The 16,876-nt window shown below is 38.0% G+C and overlaps 1 protein-coding gene across 29 annotated transcripts in view; it reads left to right on the top strand.

Moving 5' to 3' along the window:
• Positions 1–16,876, top strand: part of ZBTB20 (zinc finger and BTB domain containing 20) — a 496,803-nt gene that overhangs the window by 79,994 nt on the left and 399,933 nt on the right. For 24 of the 29 annotated variants that reach the window (XR_011143850.1, XR_011143846.1, XR_011143840.1 and 21 more), the window contains one exon: positions 11,200–11,259. The exons of 2 other annotated variants lie outside the window; for them this stretch is intronic. The gene's annotated coding sequence lies outside the window, so the exon portion shown is untranslated. Of the gene's footprint in view, positions 1–11,199; positions 11,260–15,963; positions 16,163–16,876 lie in introns of those variants that run through there. 3 more of the 29 variants (XM_068959022.1, XM_068959031.1, XM_068959078.1) reach the window with 2 other exon arrangements.

Here is a 16,876-nt window from a genome sequence, read left to right on the forward strand (position 1 = left end):
TACATTGTGGTAAGACAGGTAGGTAAGATATATAGGAGGAATATTGTTGGGGGTAGGAAGGAAAAGTAGGTGCAGTATGGGAAGCGATATGTTCCAAGGCAGCTGAAGGTTTAATAATGGGGACGAGTGAGAGTGGTTGCATTTTGTTTCATAAACAATTTCAGTGATATGACATCTTGTTCAAGCTGGGGACCTGTAGATTATATTCCCAAAGAAGTAGTAGCTTAAAAATACAACGTGAGGTACCAACAGAACAAATGTGTGAACACTGAGAGGAGGAAGAGTTTGTGAGGATCACAGAGTGATTACTGTAGGCTAGCTGTGGCAAAGGTCTTAACTACTGTTGTTTGGGACAAGCCCAAACATTTGGCTACAAATGTAATGTAAAACAACCAAAACAAGCAGACACCAAAAACACCAAAAAACACCAAAAACAAGCAGAAATAAAGCTTTTCTGAACAGGCACCACTGGAAATGCTGGTGAAAGAGATGAAGGAGAGAGCATGTCCAATGGAGCATAGTCAAATAGAGCAGGAAGGCAGGCATCGCGGTCCTGCCAGGAGCAGCTCTTCTTCTGTTCAGACAAATCAGTTACAGTGGGATTCATCTCACTCATCTATAGGCATCGAAACATAAGGCATTTTGTCCAAACAGCTAGGCTACCTCTAGGAAAGGAAAGGGAGAGGCTTCTCTGGTGAGCGACTTGGCCACTTCTCTGACAAGAGAAGGCATCACCCTCTGGGTGTGCCTGCCTCTCCCAGTGGTGAGAGAAGATGCCTAGACAAGAGTGTCTTTTTGATGGCCAAAGTCAGATGAGATGAATTCACCCTTAATGCCTTCCCATTTTTATTTTATTGTTTGCAAAATGAGGATAATCTATTTCTGTTTGGTTTTGCTTCATTCAAAGTATACAGTGCTTTGAGATTTGTAATGCTAGATATACACAAATGCAAAGTAGCATGATGTTTGGAATTGCTAAGTTAGCGGGGCAGATATAATACTTGGATTTTTGGAGTGGCCTTTATATTAATTAATAAAGAGGAGCGAAGGCTTTGTCGTTAAAGCAGTGTTGAGATAAAGGTTAGCACTATACTATCACAGACTTCCTGAGTAATCTCAGGCAAGTACTTCCAACCTGTGTGTCTCAGCTCCTCTTCTGAAAAAGGACTCCTTGCTCTTGCACTCTTTGCCTGTCTTGTCTGGAAAGTTCTTTGCAGTGATGACTATCTCCCAGTCCGTGCCATTGTGGTGCCTAATACGTTGATGTCACTAGGAACTCTAAACTGTGCTATAATATAAATAATTGATTACCTGAAAACATAGTTTTGTACATATTTTGGAAACTTTATTTGGCTTCATTTAATGTAAGAGGACAAAAACCTGAATAATCCATTAACATGTATTATAGGAAAGAAGTGAAGGTAATTTTGCACAAGTTTGAGGAAAATGTAGGTGAAAGTTATTTGGGTAGGTCAATAAATACAAACATACAATAAACATTAGGATAAAAATATCCAATGGATCACATGTTTTGAGGGGTTACAGGAAGCAGTATTGGCAGTAAAGTGTTCTTAAATAAGAATCTGTAGTGCATAACATTAATTTGTTGAATTTGTCCTTGAATCTCTTTTTTTTTGGTAAGATTACATCAAAGATTAGTTTGATCCAAAAAATATCCATTCACTTTTGCTGGTGGATTTTCAGCTGAAAATGTTGAGTCTCTTTTGGATTGTTTCCTTCAGATCTTAATTCTACCCAAACTTCATGTTTGTTCAACAAAATGTGAGGCATTCTGGTGATGGACTCGCATGCTAGCTTGCAATAAAGCTCCTGCCATGCTTTTAGTCCGAATACTGCGTATGGAAGTATCTCAGCTAAGATTTTACTGAATCAATTGTCCTCATGTCCTTAAAGCAGGATGAATGTTAGAACTAAAAATGTCCTAGTGATCTGAATATCCAAGTCTGCATATTGATTAATACAATAGTTATTTTTGTAAGAATATTAATTTTTAATTAGACTCCTTCTTGTTACTTGGTTTCCATGTACTGATTTTTACGTATTAATCATTTTAAAAAATAAATACTGTAGCTATAATGAATGATAGAAGTAATAGGGGAAAAATAAAAGAATAATTCATGGCAGGGTCTGAGCTGTGTTGTGGGTGTCTTATTCAGTACTGTTTCAAATATGTACATTTACTTACGGTTCCCCTTATATTTAGACTAGAGAAACCTTCATGCAGCATGAAGGAACTGTTTTGTGTCCAGAAGTCATTGCAAAGTGGCAAATATTGAATTTTTAATATCTCCCATTGAATATCACTGGGAAAAGATATGTTTTCAAAGAGATTTTGTAGCTTTTTTTTTTTCCCCCGGAGGAAATGTGAACTGAGATTCTCTGTTGTGAGTTATTTTAGGATATGCCATGTAAGTCTTGTACATGTATTGAAATAATTTTGAAAAATTCAATAAAGTACTTGGAGAATAAAAAGAATGTGAAATAGGCCCAATTTTATTTTGTTTTTGTTTTCCAAAATAAAAATGGTTTTGAATGTCACTTTACAAAACATCCACTGAAGTAACTCAGAAAAGCTTTGGGACTGATACTTTGTCAGGGATTGTGATAAGCAGTAAGGGTCCTTTGTAAAAATACTGAAAATACTTCACCAGTGAAAAAAATACTTTAGCTGTGAGTATGTACTTTTGCAGAAAACAAGTCTAGCATTTGCTGAAGCATTAGCATCTGTCTTAGCTACATCTCTGTAAAAGAATTTATAAATATATTGACAAATTACAGTATTAGAAATATAAAAAGATAAAGCATACTGTTTGCTAACGAGATTCTTTATCTCTTGATAGAGTTTTCCTTCTTCACTGGGGTATGGTGGGCTTTACCTGCAGACAACTTACCCTCAAATGTTATCATCCTTCCTTCACAGTGATATATTCACCTGTCATCAGAGGATCTCAGCAAAACATGTTTTCCAATGAATGTGAATGATTCACTTATTTGTTAGAGATCAAGGACTAGAGTTAGAGTTAAGGTGTAGGCCTTCTTTTCCCCACAGGAAGGGTTCCTACTCATATTTGTACAAGGGTACATAGCAAAAAAAGCCACCTGTATCCAGTGTGGCTCAAATAACTTTAAAAAGGCTCTAGGTGAAGATGTTAGGCTAACTCCATTCTTCATGTAATTCCAAGGGATTAAGAACTGCATCAGGGCTGCATTTGGCTCTTTTCACTTAGGCCTAATTCAGATGAGACTGAAGAATTTTCCCTTACATGGCCCTTAGAAATGCCTGTTGGTGTATCTTTGATTCACTTGTTAAGCTGGAGAAGAGTGAAAAACAGTGTACTTTCCTCATAACTAAGGGGACAAAGACTAAGGGGGTTTTGTAAAGACAAACAAAAATTCCTTTCCAGTGAGAATTTCTGAGCCTCAGCACATCCAAAATAGCTGTAGCTAAACAGTTGGAATCCTTACCCAGAGCTGCTTTCTGACTGTTCTGTCAAAAGCTGGTTCTGCGTCAGCTGAGTTACGATCCTTTTGGAATGATCTGCTGCCCAGGCACAGGGAAACTTGCACTGGGGTTTTCAACTCACATTGTTTGAGAACACCCTAGAAAAGCTGCATAATTCATGAAGACGGAGCTAACTTAACTGCCTAGTGAAAAATATCCAGAAAGCGCTCATAAACTCAAACATAGATCCTACATTCTCTTTCTCGGTCTGGTGAAGTATAAAAGGGTTGGGGGAGATTTGCTGTACACTTTGTTACAGTTATGTCTGTGGTGAGATTTCAGCAATTCAGAAATTCCTTTTCTCCTTCAGCTGGACAGCTTCTAGGGCTTATGGAGGAAGATCTGAAATCAAAAGTTAACGGAGGGATGGGAGTTGCCCGTGTATTCCCAACTCTGCAACTTTAGTCTCGGCATTATAAGCTAGCCCTTAACACTATCATCAGATCCTTTTTGTTTTGTTTTTCTTCAACTATCTTCTGTTTATCCTTATTTTCTATAGCCTTAGGTATACTTAGAAATACATGTGTTACTTATACCCTGTTCTCTGTGTGTCAAACAGAATTTTGTAAGTCATTTATGTGAGCACTACACGGTAAACCATTTTCACACAATATACTAAATATTAAACGTACAGCATAACGTGCTAATAAAATGTTGCTAACATAAGTAGGCCACCTAAATTAGAGGCTAAGCCAGCTCTTTGATTAACTGTCTCATCTCCTGAATTGCACCTTTGGAAGGCTTTGGTAGGCAAGAAAAGTATTGTACATAAATATTGACAAACTTACTAACATCTAAAGATAGGAAAAAACAAATGACGTTGGACCATTATAACAATTAAGAGCAGATGAATAATGAATTATAAGAAGTCACATGCTGTATTTCTACAGGTTTGTAGAACTGATGAGGGAGTAGTAGTATATGACCACCTTCTTAAATATTACTGTAATGCTATTATGAAGAATTCTGGTTGTGTGTGAAGGCTTCAGAATAGACTTATAGTGGCGTGTCTCATGGAGCAGCTTCAGTGTAATGCATATATCTTTATTGATCTGGAGCTTCAAAGGCAATACCATAGAATCACCTCCAAAGAAAGGCTAGCTAAGAAGGGTCATCTGAGATTCACAACCACGTTTCTTCAGTCATCATGACTTAGCATTTTTCTGGATGGTAATGACTGTGTGATGGCCTGAAGTTCCTGGGCAGGAGGCAGTGTTGCTTTGCACTACTGAATGCTGAAGACCTCAAAGGGTACACGCTAAATTCATCGAGGACAGAACTGCCACTATTTTATCACATCTTTAGGAAGGAACGTGGAACTTCCTTCATTTTCCATAGCTATTTTGGACGTACGTGTAGGAAAGATTGTGAGCTAGGCAAAATGATGTCTGGGAAAAAGAAAAAATGTACAGATGGACTCAGCTGGAGGTCAGGCCTCGAACAGTACTTTGTAAAATCATCAGGAGCATGCATCAGTGACTTTTTTTTTTGAGGCACAGGCAGGGTTTACTTTAGCAGGATGGCTTTATTCAATAAAGAAAACAAGATTGTACCTGAGATTATTTTATCCTTCACTGTAGAACTTCTTGCTGGAACCTTCACCAGCTTCGCTCTTAATCGAGCTCCTTTCAAGCGTATTCACAGAAACGGGAGAGGATGCATATGCTTCAGAGGAATCTCATTTTCACTCACCAAGTCAGAAACAGCCAGCTCATTCATTAGTGAACTCTTGAATATAGGATCTTTATACTAAAGGTTTTATTTCTGTATTTAGAATTCCAACAGGGTTCAGTTACAGAATGGTATTTTGGGGTTAACGAGAAGTGTGTATTCCTCAAAACAACCCCACCTCCAAAAAAAAAAAAAAAAAATTGTCCACACAACCTGTAAAAAAAATCTGCTTGGTGTCTTAAAATAAAGCATGTATTTCATGCTCTAAAAGTCTGAGGTTTGTAGCTGAAAAAGATTAAGTAAATAATTCAGAATTTGTTGTGTTTACCTGTTAATAATTAAGCAGGTTAGTCTGTGTACTTTTTATAGACATTGAGCCTTTTTCTTTTTTTTTCTTTTTTTATTTACTTGGCTCATGTCCTGATTTTTCAAGTTTGAAGAAGTTCCTGCCAAGGGAGAGCAAATAAGAGAAAAGGCTTCAAGGAGTTAAATGTTGCGCAGTACCTAAGAGCTGTAGGGGAACATGGTCTCTGGAGAGCAGGGAGAATTGTCATCTCTCTCTTCACCTCCACTTTCCCCCACACTAGTTTCCTTAGTGCTTTGAGGGGTTTAATTTTTAAAGGTGGCAATGATTTTTAGGACAAAAGCAGCACCTTTGTTACTTTGTGATGCCAGTGACTAGTGATAGGATAGCGCAGCCTATATTTGTTACAAATTGACATTTCATTAATCTCAATCAAAAGAAAAATTTTAGACTTGTTCTATTTCAGCAATAAGATGGAAATTTGAAGGAAAAAATAAGGTAACAGGCATGTCATATCCCTGTTTTCTTGTAATGTGAACTGCGTTCTGGTGGAAGATTCAAAGCTGACAGCTCTAAAGTCTGAAATCTTTGTCATTTGCATAGGTGCAGAGGGACCAATGGCAGGGTGAATTTCTCACACAAATACCTTCAGAACAACATGTTTGCTGCAAGATGACATGCTGTGAGAGGTGGTGGTTTGGTGCAGGTGGATCAGTCAGTGCATCTTTGCTTTCAGTGGTCATGAACAGGCCGGTAGTCCTAATTTCCCATTGAATCTGACTACCTGTTCTTGAGAAAGAGCAAAATAGAAGCAAAATAATTTTATGTTGATCCAGTAATTTTCAGTTGCTGTTTACATAGGCTAGACCTAAACACAGGCTGAATCAGAAAATGAGAAAGAAGTTTGGGTTCAGGTTCCCCCTCCCACTGGGCAGTGATCCACCTCACTGTTAATCATGTTCCCTCCTTGGCCTGAGGAAAGTCATTGCCTAGTTTTTTGAATGTTTAAACTGTTCCTTTGGTCTTGGCAGAGTAAGATATCATTTGGTATTTTCGCTCACCTTTCCCAAAGGTGAGAGATAGCACAGGCTAGTGAGAAAAGTCAGTTGAAATGATTGGCATTGAAAGACAAAAGCTGCTAAAATGTGAGAGTGATCTTTGGACTGTATATTAAAAATTTAAAAGATTTAAAAAGATTGTTTATGTGAGAATTAATAGCCTGATTTTGTTGACAGTTGAAGTCTTCATCTGTTACCATGGCATGTTTTAATTCACTCTCTGCATTGGTATTTCCTTCTGAAGATACATACATGCTAGTTGCTAGTACCTCTAATATTAAAAGCGCCTTTTGCCTCTCATGTTCTAGGGAATGTTTTCTGTTTAATTAAAGTTACAGTACGTAAAGCTAATGGGAGGTTAACCAGGTAGATAGTTTTACAGATATTCTGATTCCCAACTTCCCTTTCTCTGTTATGTGACTGTTGCCTTCAAAGGTCCTTTTGTTCTTGGTCTAGACAGTTAACACAAGTTTTGTAAATAAATACGGTCAAATAGCCCTTTCAGATAGAATGTAGAAGAGCACAGGGAGCTTAAATTGCTTTATCAGAGACTTCTTCATTTGCTAAGAATGGACTTTTAATAGTATGATTTCTTTAAACTTTTTCTGCAAACATATGAAGCTTTCTTTTCTGCAGACAAACTGATTCACATCCAGTAGTTCATCATCTTTTCCTAGCAGGTTGGTTCAGTGGTCTGTCTTTGCCGGTCATCTTGTAAAATTTCTCCAGGCTCTATCTTTATCGTGGTAGTTTAACACTAGTCATTTGAATTTTTAGTTTATTTGTTTTTCTCCCCTAGACAGATGAGCTTGGCTTGAACCGATCAATTACAGCAATCTCAAGTCTAGATCTCATGGATGGATATCCATATTGCAAAAAAAATCGCTACAGTCAGTAGTAATTGGTTTGTGGTTGTAAGTCCAGTGAAAGAGGCTGAACCAACCACAGAACCTGAACTATGTTATGCTGCAACCACTCAGCTGGGTCCCTCAGTTCAAGGCTGAGGCATAGTGGTGATCCTCTGTGAGTGAATTTGTTCTGCTGCTAGAAGTACTGTCCCGGAAATGAGAGGATTTCAAACTCAAAGCTTGCCAGATTAGCCTTTTTCATTGAGCATTAGGTTCACACACAAACCTTTTTTTAAAAAAGAGCATTGCTGTGATGCTTTGTCCAGTTTGCTAAGCACATACTTTACCCAATGTTCATGCCAGGTTGATTGAGGCTGAAAAGAGCAAGAGATTTACTGGTAGTCTCACAGTGAATCATTGTCTAAAATCCTTTTGGCTCCTATATTCTTAGCATTAATCATCAGTGATTCCTTTCATACACTTGCTACCACAGAGTTTAGTTTGCATGTGTGATGACTCTGGGAGGAATTGAACTGGAGTGATGCTCATATAATTTATCTTATTCTTTGCATTTTGTTCTTTGAATATAGAGTCTTAAAAAGAGAAGATCCCCGCAGTTACCATCCTGTAACAATTTCCTCTTCCCTCTTTCCATTTTATTCATGGTGAAAGCTCCATAAACTTGAGAGAAAATGTAAATAACATGCACATTCTTGAACTGAATGTGTTTATCTCATTTTCACTTGATCTGACGGTAGTTCACTGAATACAGTTTTTTTCGTTAGTAGCAAAAGTCAAAAGGCCTTGCAGCTTATAAAGCATTAGCATAAAGAAAAGAACAAGTATGTATAGTTCTTTCCTGTTTGCTTTTGAACAGCAGTATGGTATGCTGTTGTTACTCTACTAGTCAGTTGCATAGCAGAAGAGACATTTTTAATCTAGCACTATTCAAATATAGCATACTCTATATGCTTCTTATTTTTGTGGTAGATCTTATTCTGGTTATGTATTTTCTAAAATAGAGTTAATAAGTTTAACTATTTTGGTTCATCCTTGAAAACTTATTTTTCTAGGAAATTACCATGGTCTATCTCAAGCCTCAGTAAGGACTGTGATATTTTTTATGACTTTGAGGTCAGAAAGCCTATTGTGAGCCAATGTTGTAAAATATTTGCTTTTGCTTTGTATAGAGGTGGGCCAAAAGTGACTTTCCTGAGTTGCGTGCATAGTTTTTCACTTCATTTAATGACTTTTGGGTGCATAAGATTTTGAGGGATTTGCATAGTGTGATTTGAATCACCAATAAGCTGTTGACCCAATTGGAACAACTAAATATAAAAGTGGAGGTTGGAATTGGAAACCAAAAGGATGGATTGTAGTTTTGGATTTGGTGGCTCTAGTAGGTGACTTTGTCCAACAGATAACCATCTCAAATAGTTTGTATCCCAAGGATAAGGTTTCATTAATTTAAGTCACAAAAGTTAAAAAGTATGAGGCAGAAATGTTACCATTAATTAAATACAGACGTTCAAAAGTGTGGAAAAGATAATTGTGAAAAAGCAAAGAAAACTGTAGTGGTTGTACAGACTTTTGTATAGCACTTTCTGTCAATAACCATAACCAACAAAACATAGCTATGTGCATCAGGTGGTGTTGTACAGAATTTCAGATATCAATAGACCAGAGAAGAGAAACGGGGATTTTGAACTTAGACTTAGTACTTTGCGGATTTTGAGGAGATAATAGCAAAGCACCGCACTGGGTCTGACTGATCAGTGACAGTTTGAGATAGAAAAGATTTTCATTCACATGGGGATAAGTTTCCTATGTTTCCCCCCACTTTTCATCTTCTCCCAATTTCACCCTCTCTTCCTCAACCAATCAAGTGTAGGGCTATTCAGGCCAGCTCGCCCTCCCATACACAGTTTGCCAGCACATGTACAGTGTTTTAGTTGTTAGATGAGTTAGACATTAGGCAAACAGCACGATTTCCTATCTAATAGTATCACTTAAGTCAAATATATCTTCATGCAATACATCTAACAGCATTTAAAGGTCAAAAATCCTATCCTCATTACTCAATCCTCTAAGCATTCTGTTTTGCTTTATTCATTGTCTGCACAGAGCTGACAGACTATTCCAGATCATGGTTGTGTAATGCTGGAAAATGCTAACAGCTGCTGTCCAGTGCATCTATTTAGGCAACTGTAGATCTTATGAAAGCTAAAGCACACGCTACTCAACCTTAGTTCAGGCAAAATAAATCTTCTTCTGTGGAAACAATGATGGACGCCACCATCCAACACGCTACACTGTCTTCGTTCAGAACTGACCCATATAGGCTGAGGGATTTCTATAGGGAAATTTCTGCAAATGCTGATCTTGGAGCACTGCAGACTTGTCGTTATCAGAAGTGGAAAGCACCCAGAAAACAAGGGGAAGGCTGCAAACATGCAAAGAAATAGTGAGTGTGACCCTGAGAAAGAAGCAGAAGCATCTCTGTTGTGTACAGGAAGCGGTAGGAAGTCGGCCTTGGAAATGATGAGCCCGAAAGCCTACTGTTGTTACATCCTCTTTATTTGAGAAAGCTACACTTTGTGTCCTTTCCTTCTAAATAAGCAGGGTTGCTGCAAAGAGCAGTTCTTTCCTGTTAACAGATTACTGTTAACAGATACCAGATCACAGATCTGTTTGCAGATTAACAGATAACCAAGTACCTGAGCTATGGGGAAACAGTTCTGTAGCGAATAAATGCAATTGGATCAGTTCTGCAATATAGCAAAGGGGTCAAAATATCAGTGATTAAAATGCCTTTGTTGCTGGCTGTGAACATTCCTCCCCAGTGAAGGATTAAAGAATACCAGTAGGCTTAGTTAGCCCGTTCCTGCCATACTTGAGCTGGCTGTTAGATTGGGACACAGGTTCCCAGGTGGAAAGCTCGGCACTAGAGGGGAATGAAAGGCTCTAGCTGCTCCTGTGAGGAAGCGAGACACCTGGCAGGAGTGGATTTGGGGATTGTAACTGAACTGAAGCTCTCATAGCAGGAAGTAGAAATTATGGAGATTGGATCCCTAAATCGTATTCTAAAGTGATGCAAGTAGAGTGCCCAACTCTGATTTGTGACTTCAAAATACTTCTTTCCTTCAGGTCTTTGGCAGCCAGTTCTGAACATTTTGGTAATTAGTGTTATATGGTACTAAGTCTGCTTTTCATTCTCTTTTCAAAAAGCAGCCTAGAGAGAGATTTTTTTGAACATGAGATAGTCATTAAATCATTTATAGCTAAGGGTTGAGAAGACATCACATACAAAACTTCATTCAAAAAAAAGACTCTTTAAACTCTTGAATGTTAAGAGTGTACCTATAACTTTTCCCATAAACGCATTTGAATGGCAAACATAAATGGTGAAAATTTGGTTGTGACAGCTGTTTGTTTTTGTTCCTAATAGGAATGAAACTGCCCTTTAATGCAAAAAATGAGGGGCTCTTTTAAGCCTAGAGTCAATATGAATGACTCCCAGCTAAATTGGTGTTCAGTTGTGTAACTTTTCTCTCTAAAGTATGCGTATAACATGGCATTTTGGGTACTAGTGCATTTTGTTTATTTGCTCGTCACTTGTATACTAAATGTGAATGTGTAGGACTTTGTTTTGTCTTCCTTTAGATAGATAAATGTTTATATATATACAGTATTCCACCCACTTTCCCCACTGAATGCCTCGTTATTTGGCTGTTATGAAAACTTGAGGTGTTGTGTGTGCAGATCCCTAAACATAAGCATTTCTTTTCTTTACAGCAGCATAAAAAGGAAGTGTTAGGAGCTGCTCTTAACCTTTTTGGAGTCCGAAGTCAAAAGGTAAAATCAAACATTATTTGAGGGGTTTCTAAAGGTGTTGATATCGTAATTGTTTGGAAATGCTCTTTCCCTATCACATTTGAACTGAGATTTCCTGCAGTAGAAATGCAGGGATAGGACTAGAAGGCTCAAAACGTTGCTAGACCTCTTTAAGAGCATGAGCACATCTGGGCATAAATTATAACAGGTAAGTTACAATTCGTAAACTGCAATAATCTATTTTACTTAATATAAACATGTTGGTGTTAAGAGTCAGTGGGACTTTCAGTAGGCTTTAATATTGTTAAGGATTTAATGATTTTTGTCTCTCTAACTTGATAGTTTTTATGATATATAAAGTTTTTTCAAATCACAGTAAGACAAATCCTGTAGATCTTTTCTCAGGCAAGAGTCCCTCAGTGGGAGTTTTGCTTGAGTGAGAACTGAATGAGGTCTAAATAATTAGCAATTAAAATATTCTGTTATTGTGCTACTGTATATAACAAAGCACTGGAGGTATTAAAAATTGCTAATCTCCTCCTTATTAAAATGTTAACTGCTAAACATAATACAGTTTTGCATTTTCTATCATTCATTTTTGCAGTTCATTAGTAGAGGTGAAATGTTTGTGACAAATAGTCATTTGAACTTTTAAGAGATTGACTTTATTTTCCTGGTATGTTAGTTAATTTTTTTTGACAGAGTTAATTTATAGGCAGAAGTGTCTGTGGAAGCCATGGAATTTAGTCAAAACTAAAGAATGTACAGAGAGTAATTTTTCATATAGCATTCATGGGCATTTGCAGAAGAAAAAAAATGCCAAGCTACTCGTAAAGAGACAGAACTAGGTGATTTAGGTGTCCAATCTGCATACCTTTTGATTAGCAATTGATTATCCTTAACTCTAGTAAACAAAATACAGATTAAAGATTGTCTGCAGAATTTACTGGGCCAATCATATTCAGTGGGAAATCTGAGAGTCTGGTGTGTGAGCAATTCAGAACAGTTCAGATTAGGAAATGAAGTTGGTGAAATTGTTAAATTGTGCACCTAGCAATGTTAATCCACATGTGAACTGTTTATTACTACACTAGTTGGTATAAAGGCCAGACTGTGTTCTCATTCCACTTCACTGCACAGAAACATAAAAAGGAGTAAAATGCGTCTCCAGTCTCCTTCTGCACGTAGCAACTGTGGGAGGATGTGTGGAAAGGGAGAATGGTATTTGTTGAGTGAGAAAGGAGTGGTGAGTGAAGGTGATAACGGGTAGAGGAAGAAAGTGAAGATACTATGTTACTGGAAGGGTTTGGTGACAGGTAAATTCCCAAGGCAAGGCAAACGCTCCGCTATATTGAGCCATTCTAGGCCTAGGCATTTAATTGTTCCATATAATGCTGTTGGCAATTCAAGCCATGCTTCTGCAAGGACTTCCATGTATATTTCCCTGACAGCATTTTGAGTAGTCCTGTTGAAGCAGATGAGATTAATTACAGGACAGAGAGTTAAGCATGTATATTAGTCTTTGCAGTGTAAGATGTATAGCTTTATTTATTTATTTGTGTTGAGTATGGGAAACTATTTTTAAAAACCCATAAATACATAGCATTTTCTACCAGTTGTGTGGCAATTAAAGAGGAGGTAAATGGCAACAAAATAAGCCTTTTTTTTATTATTCACAAAATCCACAATTTGTCAAATTCTGAACTGTAAACCGTGGAAAAAGAATTGGCTGTTAGCATTTTCCTTTTTACATGCGCAGTTAAACTCGCAGCTACAATAAGATGATCATGTAATTTATTATAGAGGAGTGAACAGGACAGAAATCTAACAGAAAGACATATGTGCTTGTGTGGACTCTTGTTTAGAATTTCATCAGATTGGTGCTCACCTCAGACATTTTATTTAGTGATAAGATATGCAAATTGTTCTGGAGCCAGCAGCAGTACTTTCCCCTGAATGTCAAAACAGACAGATTTTTAAATCAGACCTCAACAACAACTTGTGTTTTAAAGCAACTATTCCTAAGATATAACCATGAACTACATATGAATAACCTGCTGCAGAATTGTTCTACTTTCCTCCATATTATTATTTTCTTTCCCTTTTCTTTTATCTCTACCGAGTTGTAGGCTTACCTATAACTATTGGGTGTAACTATGGGCAACAGTGCAGAGGAGCTATAAATCTATATGAAAGTATGCACAAAGAACAGGAATGCAAATCGAAAGTGGGGAGACTTATGAAATGAGATTTCCCAAGAAGTTATCTTCAGTTTTTCTAGATACCTACATTACACCTTCCATATTTTTGGAGGAATGAGTAGTGGAAACTCTTCGTTTGAAAAGGTTTCCCCTCGTTTTTTAAGGAAGTTTATTGCATTTTTGTTTTTAATTTGGAGCATGGTTAAAGAAGCCTTGATGAGTAGAGTGGAATGTTTGGAAGTCAGCTTTTTTCGTGAGATTGAGAACTAAAATTCCTCAAAGGTGAGGAATTAGCTGCTAGAGTTTTATTTTGAGTGTACATACAGTCATGGGAGAAAGGGTGGCTCTGAAATACAGCTTGGGAATCAAATATTAGTTGTGTTTATTTTTGGAATCTTGTTCAGGCCAACGTCTACTGTATGTAACATGAGATAGTAGTTCAATAATGTGCATTTCCCCCAGGCTGGGTTCCTCTTCCTCCCTCTGTGAATGACTGCATATAACTGTGTCGGCATTCTTCCATCTAGAGTTTTCTTCCTGTTGTTTTTGGTGTATGCACCTATTAAAGAAAAAGATGTTGGGCTGAAAACATTTAACAAAGGGCAACAATTTAAGTGTTCCTGTATCTCTGCATGAGTATACGTGTGGAAGCGGAGAATATGTGCATATGTGTGAGAGAGAGGTGATTACAGAGATTATGGAAGATTGTTATTTGCTTTTGCTTACATGCCTAGCTGTGTGCGTTGTTCTGGCTTTCTGTATTCTTCTGTATCACTTGGCCATTGTGTCCGAATCGGTCCTTATGCGTGGTAAGTTCAGAGTTCTGCTTAGCTGCCGTAATTGGTACCAGCGTCTTACAAGTGGAACTTTACTTTCTACACTGAAACAAGAGCAACATTTTTGTCTTCCCACAAGATGGGAAAAAGGATTTATATCTGTGTTCATGCCTAAAAGGAAATGACCTATCCGTAAAAGACAAGTCCAGTAATGTGTGCTCTTGGAACTGGGTCCCATAGCTTTCAGGCTCTCCAGAAGTACTCCTTGTGAAAAAGGGCTTCAGAAACCCTCAAGGCTTACTACTTGTGCAGATTTAGGCCACTGCAGAACATTTTGTTTATAACAACTAGTTCTAGGACTACTTTGGTACTGTGGATACTTTAACTCCTACCCACTCAAACAGAGGCACTTCAAAATAATTAAAGTAAATGAATAATCCACACACAGAGCAAAGCCTTTCAGAGGGAAAGTGAGTTTACTGAAAGAAAGAATTTGCTTTTCTGCTAAATAGTTTCTTTCAAGGTCTTCTTAAATAAGCAGCAAATGCTTTTGTTGGAAAATGAAAACATAAAGCTGCAACTTTGATTTTTTTCTGCTGTGGCTGATGAAGTTAAATCATTAAAAGCTAGAGAAGAAAGGAGTGAATTTGATTTCCCAAAGCTGAAGTCCGAGCGGTAGCATTTTGCCTCTCTGCACAGTGTTGACTGAGGTAGCACTGAGAGTAATGCAGTGGGTGTTGTGGTATTGTGGTAGGTTCGCCTTTGCTGCACTGCTTTAAAAGAATTTGAAAGTCCTCTTTGAGGAGATTGCTGTAGCAGTTATGAAATACTTTACTCTGTTTTCTGTGTTAGTTTGCCTTTTATTCCAGCACTTTCTGGGGGCTACAGGGTAAGAGCACCAAAGGAGGGGAAACAGCAATGATGAATTTGTTTTTTCCCTAATTGGCCATAGGGATATTCATGGTTTAGTTTTTAAACTAAATGGATGCACTTTAACCGTCTGCTCCAGTACTAATACTATGGCTGCACAGGTCAGCATTGACACTTGCCAGTTGCAATTAAAGTTGTTTACTTGCTGCTGTATAGAGAATACCTGTCTGTAGCTGATATCAATAACCTTATTAATCTTACCAATAACTGTGCATATACATTTGATAAATGGTGCTATTGGAGTTTGTCATATTCTTTCAACATCAAGCTAAACAGAAAATTTCTGCTCTTGCCCATATCTCCCTTACATGCAACTTTAGGGAAGGGAAATGCAGCTTCATGCTTATGCTGGCATTAAGTTTGCTGGTTTTTCTCATCTGAGTTTGACTGCAGGCATCCAGCAGCATTTGAGAGGGAGAGATGACCAGCATCGCAGCCTGCACTGCTGCTGCTCTACCTGCCACGAATAATAGTCCACTGGGCTAGTTAATCATTACATTGAAACTTTTTCCTGGTCCTTCATTGTTGATTGCTGCTCAGGGGACATGGGTTAAAGCAGTCTGGCTGCCAACACAAAGTTCAGGATTGTGTGTGTGTGTTTTTATGTTTACCTGCATGCATATGCACTGTGTTTTTCAGCAAATTTCCCACGAAAGCTAGGAGTGCAAGGCCAGTCTCTCTTTTTTTCTTTATTTAAAAAAAAAAAAAAAAGTGGGAGAGAGAATGTTCTGTCCTCCTCCTTTGTCTTTTTTGAAATTGAATGTGAAAGTGTTGGTTTCTTCAGTCAACGTTCTGGCACAACAGGTTTCCTTGTTCAGCTGGAGTTTTAAGAGAGCAGTTGCAGGACATTGAAATTTTATCTGTCAGAGCATATCTTTGAAACATGTGGCCGGCGATTTGTGTTGATTTGCCAGAGTCCGTGATCTGACACGTTCACTATGCAACTACTCCACTAGGACTGAGGAAAACTGGGGGCAAGGAATAGACTGCTGGTGGAATCTTGAGATTTGGAAGAAGGTACTTAACCACTGCGGTTCTTGCTCATATATATGTAGCTGTATTGACTGCCGGGGTGGAAGCCCGGAAGAAACTTTCCTTTAACTCCTTGTGATGTTCTTCTTCTTCTTGAGTGCAGATTGTCCTGTAACATCTGGATGATGTGCTGCAGATGACACTTGGTGGTTTTGCCAGATAGGATAAAATTTGATATTAAATCCTATCTTCTGTGGCAGTGAGTTTGTTTACCTTCAGTGGAAAGAATAAATAGTAACAGTGCTGTCCAGATGTCAGTATGCAGGTGCCTGAGCAGGTTAAAATAGTCGTCTATAGTATCTCTGGTGTTTGTCTGGAGAAAGTTAAATTTCTTCAATGGATAAATTGCTTAGCTCAGGGCAGTGACTTTTTTGCTGCTCCTGGGCAAATTTCTGTGCTGTTGTCTCTTTTAAGCTCAGCCAGCAGTTGAGTACTGCAGTTCTCCATGCTAGTAGAATGTGGCTTGGCAAGGGAGTAGTAAAGTAGTGTAAAAGGGAGAGTCCCATCCTCCATCCAGCGGTACAAGATTTTCTTTTCAAAATGTTATTGCGTCCCAAAAAGTTCAATAGATGTCTCTTTCAATGAGTAGTACTCTGAAATCCTTTTTCTTCCTCCTTTCTTTCCTTTCTCCCACTTTTTTCTTTTTTCCTCCCCTCTCCCTCTCTTTCCTCCCCTCTCTCTCTCTTTCCCCCCTTCCTT

The sequence above is a fragment of the Struthio camelus genome, chromosome 1 (genome assembly GCF_040807025.1).
Source record: "Struthio camelus isolate bStrCam1 chromosome 1, bStrCam1.hap1, whole genome shotgun sequence".
NCBI classification, from domain to species: Eukaryota; Metazoa; Chordata; class Aves; order Struthioniformes; family Struthionidae; genus Struthio; species Struthio camelus.